Genomic DNA, 22,008 nt, shown 5'->3' with positions numbered 1-22,008 from the left:
ACCGGGAAGGGCGGGGACCCGGGGAGGGCATTCGCTGCCCGCTCCAGGAGGCTTGGAGGAGACTTTCCCCGCCCCCGCCTCCGCCTCGGCAGCCCGCCCTGACCCTGGCCCTCCGCGCGGGGTGCCACCCCTCCCGCCCCGCACGCGCAGCCAGGCGCAGCCTGGAGCCACCGCGCCCTGCGCCGGGTGCTAGCGCGTCGCACCTGGGACCCCAGCTCAGCGGCCCCGGAGGCCCAAGCCACACGCAAACTTTTGCTCCAGTGCCCGGCGCTCCTCCCAGGCACGTGAAGCCCCCAGGCGCCCGCGCAGTCGCTCGGGTGAGGATCGAGGCCCCGCCCAGAGGGCGGGGGACTGGGGAGGCGGCTGGCTTTAAATGGGGGCCGTCCGGCGGCTCAGTAACAGTCTGCTGTGGGGGGAGTGCGACCTCCCTTTTCCGTGCAGAGGATCGGCTGGGGCGGCCCCCGAGGCAAGGTGGCGTGAAGCACTGGAGGGGTGCGGGCGGAGATGGAGACCTGGGGAAAGCTCACGCTCTGGGGCGGGAGGCCGGGTCTTGGGAGAGCGCGCCAGGGTAAATGGGGTGCGCACGAAGGTGCCTATGTTGCAGTGTGCGCAGCGAGGGCCCGCGGGGCAAGGAGGCAAGGAAGGTGCCCGCGGCGTGAGATTTCGTGGTGTTGTGCGTGCAGGGACAGCGAGGGTGCAGGCAGGAGTCGGTGGGTGTACACGCGATATGAGTGGTTCCCGCCGGGTTTGAAGTCTGCTAACTGTGGGAGTTGCGCGTGGCTCTTTCTGGGGTGATGCACGGGGCTCTGTACGCGTGCTTGGCTGTCTGAAGGTGCGCAGGGGGCTCAGGTGTGCGTGCAGGATTCTGGGGGTGCGCAGCGGGGCCAGGGTACTCTCGCAGGGTCCTGAGGGTATGCACCAGGATAGAGCGAGAGTTCTGGGAAGCCGGCGTTTGCGAGTGTGCAAGAGAAGTCATCGAACGTGCAAACTGGAGTGAAGGGGCAGGCTTGATCTACGAGGGTGCCCCAAAGTGTGGGGAGTGCCTGTCCAACCGGGACTGCTTGCGCAGTGTTGGGGTGCGCGACCATGATGGTGCCTGCGCGGCGCCCACCTGACCCAAGCTTTGCTCCCCTGACAGTTCGCCCCGAGAGCGGGTGCCACGGGCCGAGATGCACCTCCGGGACCGCGTCCTGCGCCGTGGCTGCTGCTGGCCCTCACTGCTGCTGCACTGCGCGCTCCACCCGCTCTGGGGCTTCGTGCAGGTGAGCGCTGGCGCCAGTTGCCCGGGCTGCGCGGGCTTGGAGACCTCCTGGGCGGACCGGGTGGGGGCGGGGTGTCGCTTCACTCCCCCGACTTCCGCTTCCTACAGCTGCCCCTCTGATGAGTCCCGGGGAGAATTTAGGTAAACACGTTAGGGCCTCCCCATACTCTGGCCGGCAGAGATGAGAAACTCCGGAGGGAGGCTTCAGTTGTGGCCTAAGGCCTGCAGGACAGGGCCTTGGAATAGGAAGGGCTTAGGGAATGCCTTCTTAATGATGCATTCTATTGCAGAAAACGCCAGAAAAGAAACCTTAGAACCTTTACAAACTTAAAAACAAAAATGATCCCAAGAATATACCTCTTTTATTTCCCACTAGTAAACTTCAAATTAGCTGCACTTCAACACAGACGGGGCTGCGTTTCTTGTAGGCAGTGGAGTCGGGGATGTGGGCCACTTGTGGAGAATGTAAGAAAAACTTTCCATTGGTATGGTGTGCCTGAGGATGGACTCCTCGCCCTGGGTCCCCTGGCCCCCAGGGCAGAGGCCAGGTGGCCACTAGCTGGAGTTACCTGTGTTATGGCCAGAGACGGGGCTGGATGGGATGGTCCCTAGTACCTCCCAGAAAGAACACGGTCAGTGGTACAGTGGAGTGGTGAAGGGATGGACGTAGCTGCCAACTCTGAATTTTGAGCCCCAGCTCTGCCCCTTCCCAGCTGGGCAACTTTAGGCAATACACTTAACCTCTCTGATCTTTGACTTCTTCTTCCTGACTGTGATATTACAAGTCCTTAATGAGAAAAAGTGAGTAAAGATTACTTAGCATGGTGCCCAGACCGTAATAAACACTAAATTGTACCTGCTGCCGGCATTATTAATGTTAGTAATAGTGATGATACTGTTCTTCTGTCTGGCTGGCCAAGCACTCTGTTGATCCCTACATAGTCTGTTTGACCTTTTTGAATGTTAGTGGTTGAGCAGGTGCTGGAGGACATTTTTACTGTTTTGAGCGTGGAAATACCCCACTCTGGATATTTGCAGCTTCAAGTTCTCCTGGTGGCATTTGGGGGCTGGGGGATTATTCCGATGGTTATCTGAGTAGGTGGGGACAGTCCAAAGAAGAAGGGACAGACGAGACTGCTTGCCAGTCTGCCAGGGTCTATGAGCTGTCCCAAGTTATGGGGCCCTGCTGGGATCCAGCTCAGTCAGTCCTGCCTGGATGGTGACCGAGTGACCCCTGGAAGAGGACCAGGGGCTCTAAAGCTGGACCCAGCACGCTGATTGAGTGGGTGGGTCATTCAGGGTCCACCCCCCACGCCTGGCACCAGGCCTGTCTTCTGCTCTCTTCTCTGGCTTGCCTCTGCCTCGCTCACAATGGTTTTCCTTTCGGAATTGACAGCTTTCTTTAATGTGTGAAACAGCAGTTATTAAACTCAGCTGTGCCGCCTCAGGATTTATCACTTTTAAATACTCAGGCGACTGAGGACCAGCTTCCCTTGTTCAACTTTTAGCTGAACCTCAGATACGATGTTCACTTCATTTTTGTATTCATTTGCTTACAGTTTTCCACAAGACTTTTCAGCTAGTGTAGAGAGCAACATAAAAATGTTGCCTGTTTCTGAGACTAGAATTCTGCCAGATAGAAACAGGGGACCCACCATCACCACCACCAACAGAAAAAATTTTGTGAAAGCAGCCCAGTTTTTTAACAGCATCCTTCAGCCAGGCAGTACTTACACGTGTGTGTGTGTGTGTGTGTGTGTGTGTGTGTGTGTGTGTGTGAGGTGCTGTTACTCAATACAAATCAATTTTCGTGCAAATCAATTACAAAAGGAATCCACTAGACAAATAGAATGGATAAAATCTTGGCTGGAGGCTCTGAGAAAAATTAATCTACAGATGATAAGGACTGAGAAGCCAAGGGAAAGGGCCTTGCAATGGATGAATCTGGTTTTTAAGCAAAAGAGCTGAATCCAGGGGAACAGAGGGAAGAAGAGGAAAAACGGAAGTGCATGAAGCTGAGTATTTCCCTGTAAGTGGGCAGCTTAAAATCTGTTGCATCATAGGAGTTTCTTGAATATAGAGAAAGAACTCAGAGCTTTCATGAGCATTACGCCGGAAGAGTCCCTGAAGTTGGAAGCATTTGGAAGGGTGAGAATGACATCACAGAGCCCTCTGATTAGTAGGATAATTGGGGAACTGAGAGACTGTGGTCCCCCAGTGCACTGGGTGCCTACCTTGAAACCAGCCCGAAGGCCCTGGTGGGTGCCCGGGCAATAAGAAACTCAATCATTAAAGTCAGATGACATTTAAATTGCCGCAAGGTTGGTGTGGGGGTATCCATTAGCCTCCCCCCTTTTCTCTTTTATGTGTCTGGAATTGAGCTTTTGAGCTTTTGTGATTTAGGGTTCTTCTAAGTTCACTTCCAGATGATTCTTTTCCTTGCAAGCAAAGAGGATGACAGGCTGGCAAATTTATTAGGTGTGACAGGAGTGTGTCTCATCAAGTTACTGTGGTGCTGGCCTGTCTCCATAAAAGATGCCAGAGCCATCATCTCTGTGGGCGTCCTCCTAAAGCCATCGTCAGGGAGACGGGCTCGGATCCGAGCCTATGAGTCTCTGTGTGCTGACAAGGTGCCGCCCCCAGACCCAAGCAATGCTGACCTCCCTGGTGGCCAGTCCCTACAGCTTCCCTTATGCATTCGGCAGCATTTATTGGGTGTCTGCTGTTTGCTAGCCCCTGTGTTAAGTGCAAGGGACCTAGTGGTCCCTGGTCACTGGCATCCCCAGTCTGGCATTGGAGAGATAATTAAATGAGTAATTACAGGCAGGATAGCTCAACAGGAGATAGGACCTGGTAGAAGAGACAGTGAAGTCTCACAGATGGGGCGCTTTGGGTGAGATACGGACAAGGAGAAAGAAGTTAGAGGGCAAGCGTGAGTGACACGTGCAGGTGGAAGGAACAGCCCCCGGACTGGAGGAGAGAAAGTGAGGCCACCGTTCTGAACCACTAACACTGTATCTTGCAGTGTGCACTTGATCCTGGGGGCTATGGGACTGTCAAAGGCTTAAGCAAGAGATGACCCAACCTCAGATTGGCATTTTAGAAATCCCAGTCCAGCTCCAGCAGGAAAGATGGTGTCGGGGAGGCAGGGGTCAAAGAGGCTGATGAGGGTAGGGTTGCCAGATTGAGCAAATGAAAATACAGGACGCCCAGTTACATTTGAATTTCAGATAAACCACAAACTGTTCTTTAGCATAATAAATATATCCCATTGCAATATTTGAGACATACTTTTACTAAAAAATTGGTGGTTGTTTATCTAATATTTAATGGGGGTGTCCTGTATTTCACCTAACAGCTTTACGTGAGAGGTGAGGGCTGCCCAGCAGAGATAGGATGGGGTCCTCGTTTAGGGTGGGGATGGGGACAATGGATAGATTCAAGTACTGTTTCGGGGACAACGTCCACTGGACCAGAGAGCTGAACTGGTTGGCCAGGAGTAGGAACTGGCAGCCATGGAGCACCTTGTCCCCCATACCACAGTGACAAGTACCAAATCCGGGGGACTGCAGGGCCGCCCTGTGCCTCAGGATTCTGACCCCAGGAGAACAGGGCAGAACAGGTCAGGGAAGGCAGATGATGGCAAAACTGGAGTGAAAACTCGTCCCAGGACGTCATGATACCAGCTTTTGCTCTGTGGGCTTTAGGCAAGTCATTGACCTCTCTAGGCCTCTGCTCCTTCTTAGTCAAGTCCAGCTAACAGTAGGTGACTTCAAGGGCAAGTTTCTTGTCCTTGTGAGATGCCCTAAAATATAAACCCAACGAGCCAGGTATTGATACATGTGCCCGGTGGTAAGATTTCCTCTCTACTTGTCAAAATGCAACACCGCCAATCCACAGAGCCCCAGAGTGGACCTAGGTTGGGGGACGGGGTAGATCCTGTGTTTCTGCACTGGTGGGCAGGTCATCTCCCAACACATCTTCCCTGAGCACCCACTGAATGCCGGGCCCTGTGCAGCTCTGGTAGGTCACTCCCCCCACTGAGCTTGCCATCCCTCCCACTAAGTGTGGATGGTAACACCTACCCCTCCACCCCGGTTATCCTTGCAGTGAAAGGACAGCCTGTTGCCCATGGCTGACGCACAGTAGGGCTCAGGAAGTCACACTCAATCAGGACGAATAAAGCACAGACTCCTCTACCTGCCAGCTTTAGTGGGCAGAGTAAACATTACAAAACCTGTGGGGAAGGCGCCCCGAAGAGAAGGGTTTACCAGGAGAGGACGCAGCCTTGGGCAGGTGTGTCTAATCTGGGGGGCCACGGGGCTTGGGATGGCTTTTGCCTGAGAAGGCTGTGCAGGAGCCGGGTTTGACGGATGAGCAGAAATTGGCAAGTGGATAAAGCGTTTGCGTAACCAACTGGCAGTGGTGACGGGCTCAGAGGCCTGGGGTTTGCGCTTGACCAAACTCCAGTAAGGGCCCTAGGGGGGGCCCCACCCCTCAGGGAGGACAGCCAGCCCTGCGTAGACACTTTTGTGATGGCAGTTGGTGCACAGTTGCGTGGGCTCCCTTTTTGGTGGGGCTGTAGGTTCTGAGTCACCATAGGTTTCTAAAATGTTTCCTCCCCCATCGGTCTTGAAACTTGGCCCCGGTCTCCCCGCCTATAGTTTCATCACATTAAACTCTCCGATGCATCTGTACCCTTAGAGCCTCTCACAAAAATAGGCCATTGTTTGGGCCAGGTTAAACAAACGTGCTGCTCTTGAACTCTCGCGTCAATTGCACTTTGGAGCGTGGGAAAGTAATTGCTTTGGCAATGGTTTTCATTGCTTGAAGTTCACACACTTGGTAGAGTTCAGGGGAGAAGCCATCTCCGAGGCCAGTGGCTGGCCGGACAGAGCTCTCGAGCAACCCCCACAGTCCTAGAAGGTCGGAATCCAGAGGACAGGCTCCGTGCTCGCTGTACTGGGGGAGAAGCCAGCGGATTTGCCGCTGACGTGCAGAGTTAATCATGTCCGTAATGTATCTCCTAGTGGGAGACAGATTGGGTGCCTTCCAGAGTTTGCTCCACAGTCAATGGTCCTTTAGAAGCGCTCAAAGGTGGTGAGCAGGAGCTTCTTGGCCTGGTGGGTATCGTCAGGGCTGTAAACCAGTCCCCCTCTACTGTCATCCCAGTGGCCATAACCCAGCCTGCTCACATCTGCCAAAGGCTAAGAGCATCCTATCCCTGCGGGCTCTGCTGGGCCTGGGGCACGGGCCGCAAAGGGGCTACATTGGCCTTGGAAGGCAGCTGCACATGGCTGGTTGCAGGGAAATTGGGTTCTAGGTTTCTATGACAGCCAGAGAAGTTACGTGTGGGCATTACTGAGGTGGGGGGTGACCCCCAGCTTTTTCCTTCGTACCTTAAATCAGCTTGTTCCCCAGGACAGGCACCAAGCAGGGAACAAGCCCTGTGGATTTAGGGCTCTGCCTCAGGGAGGGACGCAGCAGTCAGTCTACGGCCCCTTTAGAAGCTCACCCCGGAAGCTGAAACAGAACACTCCTGCCCAGCTGCACCTGCAGAACCTCTGACCTAACTGCCCGCGGCTGAGGTGCCGGTGCGCGCACCTGTTAGAGCTGCCGGAGGCTCTGCTGTGCAGTCGGCCTGCGGCGCTGTGGGGTGACACGGCCCACTCCCACCGCTCTTCCTAGTTTACAGGTGAGGAAGGGACACTGGTGTCCGAAAGCGACAGACCAGGACTCAAGAGGCATGGTTTCTGGTCCAGTTTTTAATATTCATTTGTTCATTCATTCATTCACCAAATGTTTATTGAATGCCAGGCATTCCCTTAGGTGCCAGGCTAGGACAGGGAGAGAAATGGTCAAAGGCCTGGCTCCGGCCCGCACAGATCTATGGCCCAGCGGTGTAGACGGGCAGGAACCAGGGGACCAGGTAGTCACCCCAGTGCAGGTTTTGGCCCCACAGAGTGGAACCTGGGCCGGAGGACCCATGAAAAGGAGATCTGACCAGGCCCTGGAGGTCAGAGCTGCTCCCCTGAGGAAGTGATAGCCGAGATGAGTAATGGGCCAGCGGGCAAAGCGGTGGGGGATGTGCTGGGCCACAGAGCAGCCTCTGGAAAGGGAGGGAGCGTGGCCAGGGCCAGAGATTGGAAGAAGGGCCCTGAGGGCAGAGCCAAGGGTGAGAGCTCAGGGGGCCTCCCATGCGGGACCCTGTGGCCATGTGATCCCCTGAGCTGTGGGCAGGCATTTGGGGGGTTTTTTAAGGCATGCAGGTGGTCTGGTCAAGTGTGTTTCACACAAGACCACTCGGGCTCCCTTTGGTCATGTGGGTCACCAGAGTGGATGCCTGGCTGAGTAAGGTTCCTCCCCCAAGATGGAGGGCTTTGGCCGTCCCAGGAAGGCTGCTGGGAGCTGTGACTGAGAGATGGGGTGGGCTTGGCCTTGTACGGTAGCAGGAAAACCTGGAGAATTGGCTGGGCCTGCTTACTGGGGAGGTAAGTCAGGAGCCTGGCCCCATCGGGGATGGGGGGGGGGCCATGGGCAGCCTCTTCTCCTGAGCCTCAGTTTCCTCATCTGTCTGATGGGGAGAGTCTAGGTGTTACTCTTCAAGTTCTTGTCTACCTCTCAATAATATTGAAGTCACTCATGACAGTCCCACAGCTGGTCCCTGGCAGAGCTGGAAATAAAACCTCAGTCTCCACACTTGTCACCGCCTCCTACAACATTGTTCTCTCTGAGCCAGGCAGACTTCTGTCTATTGTTCCTGCCGGGTCTGGGGGAAGAACCCCAAGTTTCTGCCTGGCAAGGAGTGGGGGGAGTGGGCCCATTTTGGCTCCCAGTTGCCTCATTGTCTTCTCTCAGTCACACGGGGCCATTTCTGCAGGTGACACACGGTGAGCCCCAGAAGTCCTGCTCCAAGGTGACTGACAGCTGTCAACACATCTGCCAGTGCCGGCCCCCTCCCCCGCTGCCGCCTCCACCGCCGCCCCCACCGCCTCCCAGACTCCTCTCTGCCCCAGGTAAGTACAGGCTTGCTTGTTTCCGGTCTCTCGTGGTGTTCTCCGGGCCCAGGGAGGACCTGCGAGCGTGGCAGAGGGCAGCCTTGCCTCCTTTGTAATTTTCCACTGGCCGAGCAGGAGGAAAGCCAAGGCCCAACTTCTGCCTGCAGTCTGCAAAGCGCCTTTCCCACAGAACGTTGCTGCGACACGGAGAAGGATGTTTCTCCATTCGTTAATCTGATAAAAGTCAATCTCCATTTGATGAGCGACTGGGCCTGCATTGTTCTAAAGGCCAGACCTTTGAAGGACAGGCCCTGCGCACTGGTCTTGTAGAGCCACCCATGCACAGTTTCATTTGTCGACTTGAATTCTGGTTTAAGGAGGCAGTTAGTATAGAGCCGGAGTGGAGGCTCCGGGAGCACCGTGGCTCGGATGCCTTTCAGTCGTTTGCAGGGAACTCTACTCCCCACCCCCTCACTTGTTCGCCTTGATTTCATCCATGAACAATTCGACTTCCTGGACATTCAAACAAAGGAGGGTTTCTTGGCCAGAGGTGGCCTCGGTTCTGACCTCTAAGGGTTAAGTTCCCCGCATACAATTGCTAGTTGATAAGGTCTCTAAGAAGAGATTCCATTTTGGGGTTGATCACCCAGGGTTTGACCTGTAGAATGCCGCAATCATGTCTGCATCTCCCTGGTTAAATGCATCTCTGTTGAGTTATTGGGCGTGTTTTAAAGAACCTTGACGACACTTGCTCTCTGGTCGACTGTGACGCTGTGACGCGGTGTTCCGGACATCTTCGAAGTTCATGTGCGTTTCTGTGTTTTGTCTGCTGGGCCTCTACCTGTCTCCATTCTTACCTGACACCTGTGACTGGTGCTTCTCAGAGTGGGGTCCTCAACGTCACCTAAAACTTTGTTTTTTTAAAGGGCAGCTTCAGAGGCCCACTTCAAGTCCACCCCCTCAGAGTCCCTGGGGGTGCTCAGGACAAAGCAGTTCTTCTGAGGCAATTCAAATGCAAGTTAAAGTGGAGAACCTTGGCTGTCCAGGCCCTCCCCTCGGAGCCCCTGCAGGATCCCACCCCGGGATGCTCACATGCTCCTCTCTCTGGAAGGAACCCCGGAGCTGACCTGGGGGGCCCGGCCTCCGGCACCTGCCCTTGGAGATCACAACCCCCCCTTCCTTGAGAATTCCCCCTCCTCCCACGGTTTGGGCTCCAGGTGTGCTTGTGTCCGATGGGCCCAGTTAGAGTCCCTTCAATTCATCCCGTGCTAACAGAGCTTCTGCGCCAGACACAGAGGTGAGAAGCCGTTCTGGGTTCCTGGGACCTCTCAGCCTCAGAGAGAAGACCCTCCCCTCAGCAGCCTCAGAAGGCGGCCTGAGAGAGCACAGACGTTGCTCCCCGGGCACACCGGGATCCTTGAGTAGTTGGGCCACAGCGAACCGTAACATGGACTTGGCTCTTAGAGAATCAGTGGGATTGTTCTAGGTTGGTAAGGAGCTTGTGAGGAAGGGCATCAGGCAGAGGGACCAGCACGGGCAGGGGCTTGGCGGTGTGACTCTGTGAGACTCACCTTGGGAGACGCGGGCCGCCTCTTCAGCAGGTTCCAAGTGGTGGTCCAGGGGCAGCCTGGGAAGGGCCTCGGGTGTGTGGCCCATGGGATCCCATTTCATCCTGGGAATCATGGTTTGCCAAACGTCACTCACCGTATCCAAACACCTCGTGTTATTTGCCCTTTTTTCTTTAAATAGACTCGCTTTTGTGTTTCTGCAAATTAATTTCCGAAGAAAACTTGACGTAACTACTGTCAATGAAAAAGAGTATCACTTGCATAAACAGCAGGTGACCATAAAAATAAATGTAATGAAAACAAAGCACGTGTCAGCGAGGTGTCAGAGCCATTGTAGCCCCATGAGGAGACTCTTCTCTGTAAAGAAATCAGAAGGTTTGTAAGAAAAGCAAAAGGGCCTAATTTCTTGTCCTGTGTCTCACTGTGTTTGCGCACCGGGTCCCTGTGCCATGGAAATCCTGCTCACTTAGCTGCAGGGATGTGCACCCCACCCTCCAGGAAACTGCTGGGGGCCGTGACCAGCCCGCGAAGGTATTGCGCAGGCAGTTGCATGGTTCTGTGTATCTGCTTCAGAGAGATCAACTTTCCCGACAATGTGGAGGGCCAATTGGGGATGAGCTACCAGACTGGACTCAAATTTTTTTTTAAAGTCTTAATCCCCGGCTGCGCACCAGCCACTTCTGTATGTCGGTGGGCAGGCCACGTGGGCCTCAGCTCTGTCTTCTACAGACCAGGCTTGCAGATCCCACCCACCCGAGGGGCCGGCCGGGGCGTTCCCAGAAGTGAAATGTGCATTTGAAATGGCTGACGATCGTCCTGTGGAAATCCTGATACACAGTGGCCTGTGAGCACCAGACCTGGGGACACGGGCTGCTGAGGACAGGCTAATTCCAGAAGGGGTGGGAAGGCACGAAAGAGTGCCCTGGTTGTTCTTGGAGCAGAGAGAGGCCAGACAGGCCGTGGAGAACAGGTCGGGGCTGACGCAAAGGCCCGGAGCTTGGGGCCCAAGGAGCCGGCAGGGGACTCCCCGCTGATGGCATGTTGATCTGCAGAAGCCTGGGCAGAGGGAGAGAGAGGGGAGAGAGACATCTCTGCATGTATTCAAGCAGACTGATCAAGTCTCCCATGGAAGTAACTGGAGAAACACCTGCCCGAACGAATTGTTGGGTGTCCTCCACGTGGCCAGGCAGGCATCCTTCACCCAAACAGCGCCTGGCTGCTCAGGGTGACTGGCTTGTCCTGGTGTGCCCGGGGCCCTCCCGGCTGTCCCCTTCAAGTCCTGCATTCCAGAATTCCTTCAGTCCTGGGCCAGCCTGAGCAGTTGGTCACCCTACTGCCAGACCACCCTTTTGGCAAAGGCAGCATGGTTTTTTGCTCTTTGCTATGTGTGTTTTGGTGTGTTTGTTGTTTTGTCTTGTTTTGTTTTACCATGAAACAGTCTAGAGCACCAGCCCGCAGTGCCGCCTGGAACACACGCCCTTGGGGGCAGCTCAACCCTGCATCCCTCCGTGGGGGCCCGCTCTGTGCCCTCTCCCAGCAGCCCTGGGAGGTCTGTGGGGACAGCCCTGCCCCGAGTCCTGCCTGCCATGGGGAAGGGACGGGGAGAAGCTTCTGCCGAGGTGGAAGGGTCTCTGCTTGCCGCTCCTTGTTTCCCAAACTCTGCCCATGACCCTTCGCACTTCGGCCAAGGGGGGCGGGGCACTGTGAACTTTTGCGAGCTGTGGGCCATAGGGGGACACTAGACTGGTAGTCCTCAGAGGTGAGTGTGGTCAGAGTCCACAGGGAGGCTTGTTGAAGCACAGGTTGCAGGATTCCTGACTCAGTCGGTCTGGGTGGGGCCAGGGTTTGCATCTCTGACCATTGTCTGGTGGTGCTGAGAACCAGCGTCCTAGGCAGCGGCCACCAGGCCAGGGAGCTTCAGCGTCAGTCCCAGCCCTTCCACTCCTAGCTCTGTGGCCCTGGGCCCGGTGCATCCCTCTCGGGGCCTCAGTTTCCTCATCTGTGAAGTGGGGCTGAAGATCTGTACCTGAGGAGGGATTGCCATGAGACTGGAGATTATGTGGGCTGTTCTTGGCAGAAAGCACATGCTTGAGAGGTTGCGTGGGCAAGGGCTCACAGCCTGGCTTCCCTGCCCGCCCGAGGCTCCACGCTTGTGCGTTAGCTAAGTGATTTCGGCAAGGTTTCCTTACCCGCTTGGGGCCTCAATTTCCACGTCTGTAAAGTGGGGCTAAGGACAATATCATACAATTAACATAGCACAAAGCCTGGAACCCAAGTAGCACTCCACAAATGGCAGCTAATAAGTAATACTAATGATAATTGAAATAATAATAGTTCAGTGACCTTCACGTTTGGAGTTGCTTAAACATGGTTCTGGTACCTCTCTGCTGAGAACCAAAGATCTTTTTAGAAACTCAAGGGTGAAGCAGGTTCTTTAAGGATGTGTAGACTCCCCTAGGAATTCAACAGAAAAGAAATGGTTTTCAGAGAGTGTCCGTCCTGGCCAGGCCTGTGATTCTCAAAATCAACCGGAGTCCCCCGGGTGCAGGTGTTTCTGGAAGGTGTGGGCAGGGTGAACCCTGACAAAGGCAAGACAGAGACTTGCCCCAGGGCCTGAGCGAAAAGCCCACAGCAGCCTTCGGAGCTCAGGACTTGCCAGACTTCCTTTGTCAGTGCCAGCGATGGCCCAGGGGACCCTGCCTGTGACTCAGATGGCTGAGGCCATTGTAGGAGGCGTGTACCATGGAAAAGCAGGCACACCCCCCTCCGGGAGACCTGCTTCTGAGGCTGGCTGGGCCGAAAATAGCCGTGGTGGAGCAGAGGCGTGAGCCTGCATTTCCACTGTGCCTGTCTTTAAGAAGTTCAAGGTACTGACAGGGGTTTCACTTTCTGCATTTGTTTTGTTCTTAGAAAAATCAAAAAAGAGGCTAAGTGACTCCCCAAAGGTCACACGGCAGCGGTGGAGCTGAGAGTGAGGCACTCGGTCCATCTCTGTGTGCCAGGGGCCAGGTTTTAACAGAGGAGAGAAAAGAAAAGGGACCGTGGAAGTTCTAGAATGCTCTTTGTTGTTGCTGTTCACCCAGAATTCTAGAAGGAAACTGATATTTAGTTCCCGATCCTGAAGGGGAGGCTCCCCTTGCCTCATCTCAGTCCTCAACACTCCTTTGTAGGAGGTCTATCAGCACCAATTTCTGTGCAGAGTCTTGGGCTCAGAGAGGGTAAGCTACTTGTTCCGGGCTGACCAGCTAAGGGGGGGGGGGCGGTAGTTCAAGGCCACCTGATGACCTCCTGTTGCATCGCCTGCCTCATGCTCCTTTCATCACTGGAGCCCTCTGCAAGGGTCCCCGCGCCTTTCCTTGGTGGGCCTTGCTCCTTCCTGCCCCGGAGCCTTTGTGCACATAAGTTCTTGTGTCTGCAAGCCTTCCCCTCAAAGCAGTTAACCTTAACGCATGCCGATCTCCCCTCCAATACCCTCCAGGGAAACCTTTCCTGGCTTCCACGGAGGTCACACCATTCCCCGTTCAGATTTTCTATGGCTGTGGAAAAAGTCACCCCAAAACTTAATGGTTACAGAAATAACACAAATGCATTAATCCTTTCCACTCTCAGCCATGGGGATTCACGGGGCTCCACGGGGAGGGCCTCATTGGGGCTCCATGTGATTGTAGTCAGTGGAGTGGAGCGGGAGCCACGTTGAAGGCTCCTTGTTTGTGTCTTGTGGGCGGTGCTGGCTGTTGATTGGCCTATGTTCCAGGACACCCCCACACGATGCCTCTGTGTGGCCAAGGCTTCCTCGCAGCATGGCGGCCGCATTCCAAGCTTGAGAAGCGGGCGGAAGCCCTGTGCCTCTTGATGATGTAGTGGGGAAGGTCCTGCAGCATCACTTCCGCTGTGGTGCTTGGTTCCTTACAGTCAAGCGACCAAGGCAGCTCCCACCGGAGGAGTGGGGACTTCGACTCCGCCCCTTGAGAGGGGAGCGTCACAGAATTTGTGTGCATTTTAAAACCATACCGCCTTCCATCATCGCCCACGCGCATGCACGCACATACTCCGTGTACTTTTCTTCGATTTTATAGCAATCACCCCACCCATTAAACACCTGACTAACTTATGTAATTAATGACCTGACTTATGCCTGGATTCTTTGCTAGAGACAGACAATCGCCACGTGTCTGATGTGTTCGCTTACAGCCATAGCTCCTTAGCAAGTGCCTGGCCTATCGTGGTTCCTCAGTAGCTACTAATTAATTTCTTCCTTTTTCTTCTTAGAGAGAGAGGAAGGGAGGGAGAAAGACAGGGAGAGACACATCTGATATGTGAGAGAAACATTGATTGGCTGCCTCCCGTACGCACCCCAACCGAGGACCAAACCCGCCACCTAGGCACGCACCCTGACTCAGAATCGAACTGGTGACTGTTCTCTTTGCGGGACTGAGCCACACTGGTCAGGGTTACTAATTCTTTTTTTTTTTTGCAAAGATTTTTGACTATCCACTGTTGCCAGACACTGTGCTAGGCTCTGGGAATGCAATCACAGAGGTTATAGCTCACTTATAAGTGTTCCCAGGCAGGGCAGAGTGGGTGAGCGGCTGGGACAGAAGATGCACACACATGTCACTGGGAGAACAGAAAATACCATGTGCTACAAGGGTAATGAAAATGTGATGATCTGATGGGGGTAACTGGATGATCACCTGAGATTTCATGGTCTGGGGACAAGGGATGACATTTCAGCAGAGGGCCAAAGGGATGTCGTCTCCGGGGAGGTTGTTCTCAATGGAGGGAAGAGCAAATACAAGTTCCTCATGCGGAAAGGTCTTGGGGTGCATGACAGGCCGGCTGCTGGGAGAGGACCCGGGAGGTGGCAGGTCCCAGAGGGAGGCAGTGCCCGGACCACGCAGGGCAGGGCTGTGGGGGCCAGGGAAGGGTCAGGGGTTTTCTCTTACATGCAACTAGAAGCCTCTAGAGCAGTGGTTCTCAACCTTCCTCATGCCGCGACCCTTTAATACAGCTCCTCATGTGGTGGTGACCCCCAACCACAGTTATTTTTGTTGCTATTGCATAACTGTCATTTTGCTACTGTTATGAATCATAATGTAAATATCTGATATGCAGGATGTATTTTCATTGTTACAAATTGAACATAACTAAAGCATAGTGATTAATCACAAAAACAATAAGTAATTATATATGTGTTTTCCAATGGTCTTAGGCGACCCCTGTGAAAGGGTCGTTCGGCCCCCAAAGGGGTTGCGACCCGCAGGTTGAGTACCACTGCTCTAGAGGGTTTTGAGCAGGGGAGTGGTGTGGCCTCCTTCACACTTCACAGAGACCGGCTCCCCACTGAGGCGCTGCTGCCCTGGTCCAGGTGAGAGACAGTGTTAGAGGAGCCTGATGTGGCCTGGGTGGGGGGCGAGGGGAGCACCGGTCCACTTTAAGAGGGTTTGGAGGTGGGGTATAGGACTCTGCTGGCGGTGGTTGTGGGGTGGGGGCACGAATGCCCCTCAGTTTTGTGCAACAGTCAGGCATCACTCACAGTTCCCCCTCCGTGGTCCTCTCTGGGAGCTCACCGATGGGCTAATGCAGACCCAGCGGCTCCCAGAAGCACTGAGCGGCTCAAATGTCCCCTGGCTGTTTAGGGGCAGCCGTTTTATAAGGACACAATTCCTTGGACTTTATGAAGGTTCCGATCACTGATGCAAGCAGAAGAGGAAGCGTTTGGAAACTTCTAAAGCCGAGGGTGGGTGCAGCAGGGCAGGCCAACTTCGGGGCCCTCCCTTCCCTGCAGGGCGCCAGGCTCCTTATGAAAGAGTGTGAACCCCACAGCACCATCCTTGCCCAGAGTGAGCCCAAGGTGAGCGATGTGGGCGTCAAACGTGGGCCATGCACTTTGAACATCTGTTGCTTCATAGGCTATGTTGATGCTGGGCTGGTCCTCACTGTCAACACTGTCACCTTTGATTTGGGCCTTGGGGTATGGGATCTCCATCATTTGCGGGAGGCGGGGCTTCTGTCCGGTTGGTTATCTTTGAACCACTTGCTTGGGCCTCGAGTAGGAGGACCTGGAGGCTGGGTCTGGCTCTGGCAAAAACCAGCTGTGTGCTGGTCGCTCAGCCTCTCTGAGCTTCTGTGTTCTCGTCTGCAAGTGAGGGGTGAGACGCCATCCCCTGAAGGGGGTTGTGAGTACAAATACCGCTTGTGAGGACCTAGCCCAGCACCTGGTACTTCCCCACTCTCTTGTCAACATAACTTTTGCTTGAATAAATCTCTTACCCAAGCTGGTCTCAGCTCCCCTTCCCTAAAATGGGCTGGTTCTGCCTTGAGTTCCAACTCCAGACCGAGCACCATGCCCTTAGAGTGCGACTCTTGTCCCTGGACCTGAGCATCTGACATTGTAAGAATTTTAATAGTGGCTGGCTTTCTTCTAAAAAGTGATTTTATTTTATTTTTTTAAGTACTGACTTTCCCTTTCCCAATTCGATAAGTGGAATTGTCATCCATTTATTTGCCTGAATCCAGCCAATGAAAGATTATAGATTTATATGGACTTTAATTTGCTCAACAAACCTTTATCCACTGATTTATTGAACAAACTTTTGCCAAGAGTTTGTGCCGTGACAGGTCCTGGGCTGCAGGGATGACTGTCCACAGCCCTGTCCTGAGGCAACCTGAGCCCTGGACGCTGTTGGCATCACCTGAGAGCTTTAAAAGTGGCCCACCCTCCATGGAGGTGACTCCGTGTTTGAATCACGGCTGAGACCCTTGGCTGTAACTAGAGACAGGAGGCAGGATGGGATCGGTGCCAAAAAAGAGGACGAGGTGAGGTGTGGTGGAACTTGGGACCACAGTGCAGGTGACACTTGCACCTGAGTGAGTGACCTCCGGGGGCACTGTGGGCGCTGGGAAGCCCCCAGGCTTGCATCCTGCCCGCCAGGACTTTGGAGTCTTAATGAGGCCTCTGGCCTCAGTGCTGAGCTGGAAATAGGTAAACAAGCACATCTCACTTTCTTAATCCTTGTTTTAATTGAGGTAACCTTCGCCATTTTAACCATTTTAAAGTATACATTTCCGCAGTTTTTGGTGTATCCACAACGTCGTCAAGCCATCACGACGATCCCATTCCAGATTATTTTCGTCCTCCCCTCAAAGAAACCCTGTACCTCCCAATACAGCCCCCTCGCCCAGACCCTGGCAGCCACTAATCTACTTCCTTCTTGTCTCTGTGCAGTTGCTACTCTGGACATTTCACATAAACCTGGGTGTTCTTTGGCAGCCTGAGCCTCAGTTTCCTCCTCTCCTGGTGGGGGGACAAAATCTCCTTCCTCAGTGTTGAGAGGCGGGGGCCCACTAGCCCAGCCCAGGGCAGGTGCTGGGAGGGGATCCTGCAGGATGGTGGGGGATGGGGGCGAGATCCTGGCTGAAAGGACTCGTCTGTCGCCTTGGGACTGAGCGCTGGTACCGGCACCCCTTAACTCCATGTGGACCTCATTTCACTCAGGGTGGTTGAGAGGGTCAATCCAGCTGGCTCACAGGCGACAGTGTTTAGAATGGTTCTGGCGCAGGGCGACCATGCTGTCAGTGTCAGCTACTTCATACTGTTACAGAATTCATCTAGGACGTCCCCCTTGTGTCCAGGACAAGCAGTCGGTCAGACCTATTAAGTTCCTGATCTGGTCCCCAAGGACAGGGACTGCTGCCTCCTCTCTGTCCCCAGAGACAGCTCACAGCTGGACACGTGGGAAGTGCACACCGGGTGTGTGAGTTACATGGGTACACGTGGCCAGACGAGGAAGACAGAGATAAACTTTCCTGGATAAGTGGGGAGGGAGGGGACCGACGTTTTTTAAGAGGCTGCCATCTGCCAGGGAGCCCCTGGGCACATGGCTGAGGGCAGGCTGCTCCAGAAACAGGCAGGAAATGAGACTCTAAGGACAGGTGGTCACTTGGGAGACAGGGAAGGGCGCCGGCAGCAGAGGGTGCGACATCAAGCCAGTTGCCACTGTGGGTGCTGGAGGGAGCCTGGTCCCAGGGGGGAGCGCTGAGAAATGGGGGGCTCACTCACAGCACCTGAGTGACTTCCCTGAGTGCCGAGGGAGCAGGGCGGGGGGGGTCGACTCCCCAAGGCAGAGATGCAGCACTGGCATCTGGAAGCCGAGCCAGGCAGCCCGAAAAGGACACTGGCAGCATCTGCTACAGGCTGTCACCCTCTTCCCAGCAATGGCCATGGGTGCTCTTGCCCCTGCCCAGACTGTAGCCAGGAGTCCACAACTCCCTCTCCCACTCAGGAAGCAGACCAGAGGGCCAGTGAGTGTTTCCCTATCGGAGGGATGCATGATTTGTTTAGTTAAGGAGCCGTAAATCACTCTCACTCCTTCACTCATTCCACAGACCTGGGTAGAGCTCTCCCAGTGGCCAGACGGGGGAGGAGGCAGTGGGTTAGACAGGGGAACCTGCAGGGAAGGTTCACGGGGGAAGATCGGAGTTGTGGTGTTTCTCCTGTGGAGTTCGGGGTGCCTGTGGGCAGCGGGGGAGGCAGAGCACAGAGGAGAGGCCCCAGGCGGCAGCCGAGAGGACAGTGTTGGGCCCAGAGCACCTGTCCTGCAGGATCACAGCTGAGCTGAGCGGGGAACGATGCTCAGGGAGGGCTGGGAGTGGGAGTGGGGGCGGGGCTGTGTTCTGGCAGAAGGAACGGCAGGGACAGAGAATCCAAAGCCACAGACAGCCTGTCCTTCCCAGGACTGAAGTGCGAAGGAGTCATGGGGGGCTGGGCCCAGGGAGTTAGGGCGCGGCCCTGCCTGACAGCACCCTGGGGATCTTGGCTGCAGTAGAAGGTATGAGTGGAGAGCTCCCATCTAAGTTGCTTTCAGACGCCCTGGCTTGGGGAGGGGCATGGCAGGAACGTGAAGGCGGCAGGAAGAAGGCACTGGTCCAGGCAGTGGCTGTGGGCAAGGGGACTGGGGCTTGAGAAGCTTTAGGACTCAGAGACCAACCACTGTCGGGGCTGAGGGAACAGAACGATGCCGAGTGACAGAGACTGACCAGATGTCCCTGTGGAGACAGCAGATGGAGGGAGTGTGATGGGCTCGGGAGTCCCAGCTTTTGTCACGCGGTGTGAGAGGTGCCGTGGGAGGGGCCCTGGGACAGTGGGGAAGGCACCGGCTGGTGGGCATGGAGCTGAGGGCGGAGGCCTGCGTTGGCCTGAAGGATGAGGGGTGGTGGCACTAGAGACCACCCAGGGAGGGCGCAGGGAGGACAGAGCTGGGGTTCAGGGGGAAGAGGGCCTTGAGGAAGGCAGTCGGGGGGGGAGGAGGACCGGCAGCCGAGGGGGCCTGGGAGGCGAGGGGAGCCGCAGGGGCTGGGCGAGCTCCCAGGATCAGTACCGAGGAGCGGGCAGCCACCCCCCGGGACCCGTTTACCTGCACCTCCCACCGTGGACAGGAGTGAGGAGGAGGAAGCTTTAAGTACTAAAACACATGCTGCTTCTCACCTAGGGACCACTGGCAGGCAAGGGGTGACGTACACCGGTCTGACCCGGGCAGCTCATGCGCACCTGGCGTGTGGGAAGAGAAGCGACTGGCCTTCGGAGGGTGGCCTGGCCTCCCAGACTGGGGCGGGCCATGAGCAAGGCAGCTGGTGTGTATGTGGCTGGGAGCGCCCAAGGGCCCCCAGGGGACAGTCTGGTCAGTGTTGTCACCATTATGTGCTGATGGGAGGTCCAAAGGCAGAATCCCCAGGAAACGGGGGGCTGAGGCGGGGGAGGTGAGGGCAGGGCAGGTAGGCCTTCATTCAAACGCTCTTGAGCATGTCTGCCTGCTCGCAGCTTGGGATACACCGCGGGACAAAGCAGACGCAGAGCCGACATCCTGGTGGGGAAGGGAAACCAGGAAACAGTAAACCTGCGGGCTGTGTGGTGTGCTGGGCACGGCAGGCGCTGTGCGAAGTGGCAGGGGGCTGGGGCCGGGCCAGGAGGCAGTCTGAAGACAGGACGGCACTGGAGCAAAGCTTGCGGAAGGCATCACACTGGTGCCTGGGGAGAGGACAGCCAGCCTGAGGTCCAGGGCTGAGCTCACCTGGGGAGGGCGAGCCAGGGGCCAGTGTTGGCTGGAGCCGAGTGGGGTTGGGGGAAGGGGCTGAGAATGGGAGAGACAGGCCCCCTGTGAGGGATTCACCTGTACATGGCGTTCAGTGCGCAGCCGTGTGGGTCCGATCGCCAAGGCAGGGGCGTGCTCTGACTGCTGGGTAGACCAGACCGTGGAGGTCAGGGCAGAAGCAGGGAGAGCGGTCAGGAGTCTGTGGCAGGAATCCAGGCAAGAGGTGATAGCCACCGGGACCCGGCAGCACCAGCGGGGTGGGGAAATGGTCACATTGCATCAGGGAGCCCACTGCACTTCTGCATAAGCTGCGTGCGGACAGGTTGTGTTCTGGGGACCAGGAGAGGGGACGGAGAGGGACAGCTGGAGCCTGTAGTTGCTCCAAAGCAAGCACCAACAGTGGGGTCTTCCTGGAGTGGCCCGAGGGACAGAGCCATTTGGTTTCATGGCCCAGACAGCCCCTCGATTCCAACCAGGCTATGATGAAGGGCTGGTGTTGGGGTCACTATAGGGGGAAATGATTTCTGCATCTTCAGGGTGAGGGATGGGCACCCATTACCCAGTGGTTACTGGTGTGGAGCCCAGAGTCCTTCACCACTATTGCAGCGCTTCCTGCCCTGGGCGGGCGCTGGCCAGAGGTGGGGGGTGGTGGAGGGGGGGGAGCTGTCATCCAGTAGAGCGCAATGGTTACAAAGCACTGCAGGAGCACAGAGGCAACGAGCCACGAGCCCTCAGGGTGACGGGACTGCTTGGAGGAGGCAGCATTGCACTGCAGCCCAGATGGCAGTTAGAAGTTTGAAGAGCAGATTCAGGGGCAGATACAAGGGTCAATAGAGGAGGCACTCCAGGTGGAAGAAGTGGGATGAGCAACGATGGGGAGACAGGGGTCCCAAGGCCTTCTGGGAACCTGAGTGCAAGCCCCCCTGTCCAGTGTGGGGGATAACAGAGGAGGATGGGGGGCATGGGGGTGTCTCAGGGTAGGTATCCCCAGGAATTTGAGTGTGATTCTGCAAGAGCTAAAGGTTTTGGAGGTGCTGAGTTAAGTGAACCACATGGTATAGGAAGACTATTAATCTCAGGGAGATGGGAAGGGGGCCAAGACCACTGCGCACTTGTGTCTGGGTTCAGTCCCTGGCTGTGGCAACCACATCTCCTTCTAAGATGGTGCCAAGATGCCGGCCTTGTTTGCTGCCCTTCACAGCCAAATTTATGGGGACTTGATTTATGCTGCCTCTCCTCCCATTCCTCTCTCTAAATATGGTCAGTTTGCAAATGGGGACGGTGACTGTTACCCCTGCGGCATGGGCCCTCCTGCAGTTTAGCAAGACTGGCCGTGACCTGTAAGTGCATCTGTGTTGCCCTTTGACTTTAGCCTCCGGAGAAGAAACCCAATAAAGGTTCAGTGTCTTGGAGCAGCCTATGTGGGAAACTTCCAAACCATGATGTTCACACGAGGGTCTCTGCTGGTGTCCAGAGCAGGTTGAGGACACCAAGTCCTCCTTCTGGGATGTTCCTCCTCCAGGAAGGCCTCCCTCCTTGAGGTCGCAAGGGTGGGATCATGAACAGGCTGCTCCAGTGGTTTGTTGGGCTGCGACTCCACTCCACCAGGAGACTTGTTGGGCTTCAGAATGTTTAAATTCCGATTGTGCTGGAAATGTAAAGTTTCCCTGAACACTCAGAAATTGTGCTTACTCCTTCTGACCGGCCCTCTTTCTCCTTCCCTCCCTTCCCTTACAAGCCCTCTCCCTCCTACTCCAAGTTCATATTTCCCAAGTTCAGATGACCACACACACACACACACACGCGCGCGCGCGCGCACATAGTCTGTGCCCCACCCTCCGTTACACTCTGTCACCCTCCCTCTCCCTCTGGAACTGACTCTGATCCTACCTGGGGCTCTCAGTCACAAGGAAAAACACCCCCAGTGTGCATTTGGGAATGTCGGGTGGTTCATTTTTAGGTGGTAGTCACAGTGGGGGGCGGGTGAGTGCTGCCGGCATTTAGTGGACAGGGGCCGGGGATGGTAAATGTCATGCAAGGGACAGTTCTCCACAGAGAAGTCTCTCCCAATAATCCAGTAGCAATCCTGC

At 55.5% G+C, this 22,008-nt stretch overlaps 1 long non-coding RNA gene across 1 annotated transcript; it reads left to right on the top strand.

The window, feature by feature from the left end:
• The first annotated feature begins 408 nt into the window (after nt 1–408).
• LOC150017203 (uncharacterized) lies at nt 409–8,271 on the top strand. Its single transcript, XR_016510098.1, has 3 exons — nt 409–471; nt 1,139–1,262; nt 8,142–8,271. It is a non-coding gene; the product is annotated as an uncharacterized LOC150017203 (long non-coding RNA).
• The last annotated feature ends 13,737 nt before the right edge of the window (nt 8,272–22,008 follow it).

This window comes from Furipterus horrens, unplaced genomic scaffold (assembly GCF_987537825.1).
Source record: "Furipterus horrens unplaced genomic scaffold, mFurHor1.1.pri manual_scaffold_3, whole genome shotgun sequence".
NCBI lineage: Eukaryota > Metazoa > Chordata > Mammalia > Chiroptera > Furipteridae > Furipterus > Furipterus horrens.
The sequence above is the reverse complement of the archived record's forward strand: the minus strand, read 5'-3'. Positions and strand labels throughout refer to the sequence as shown.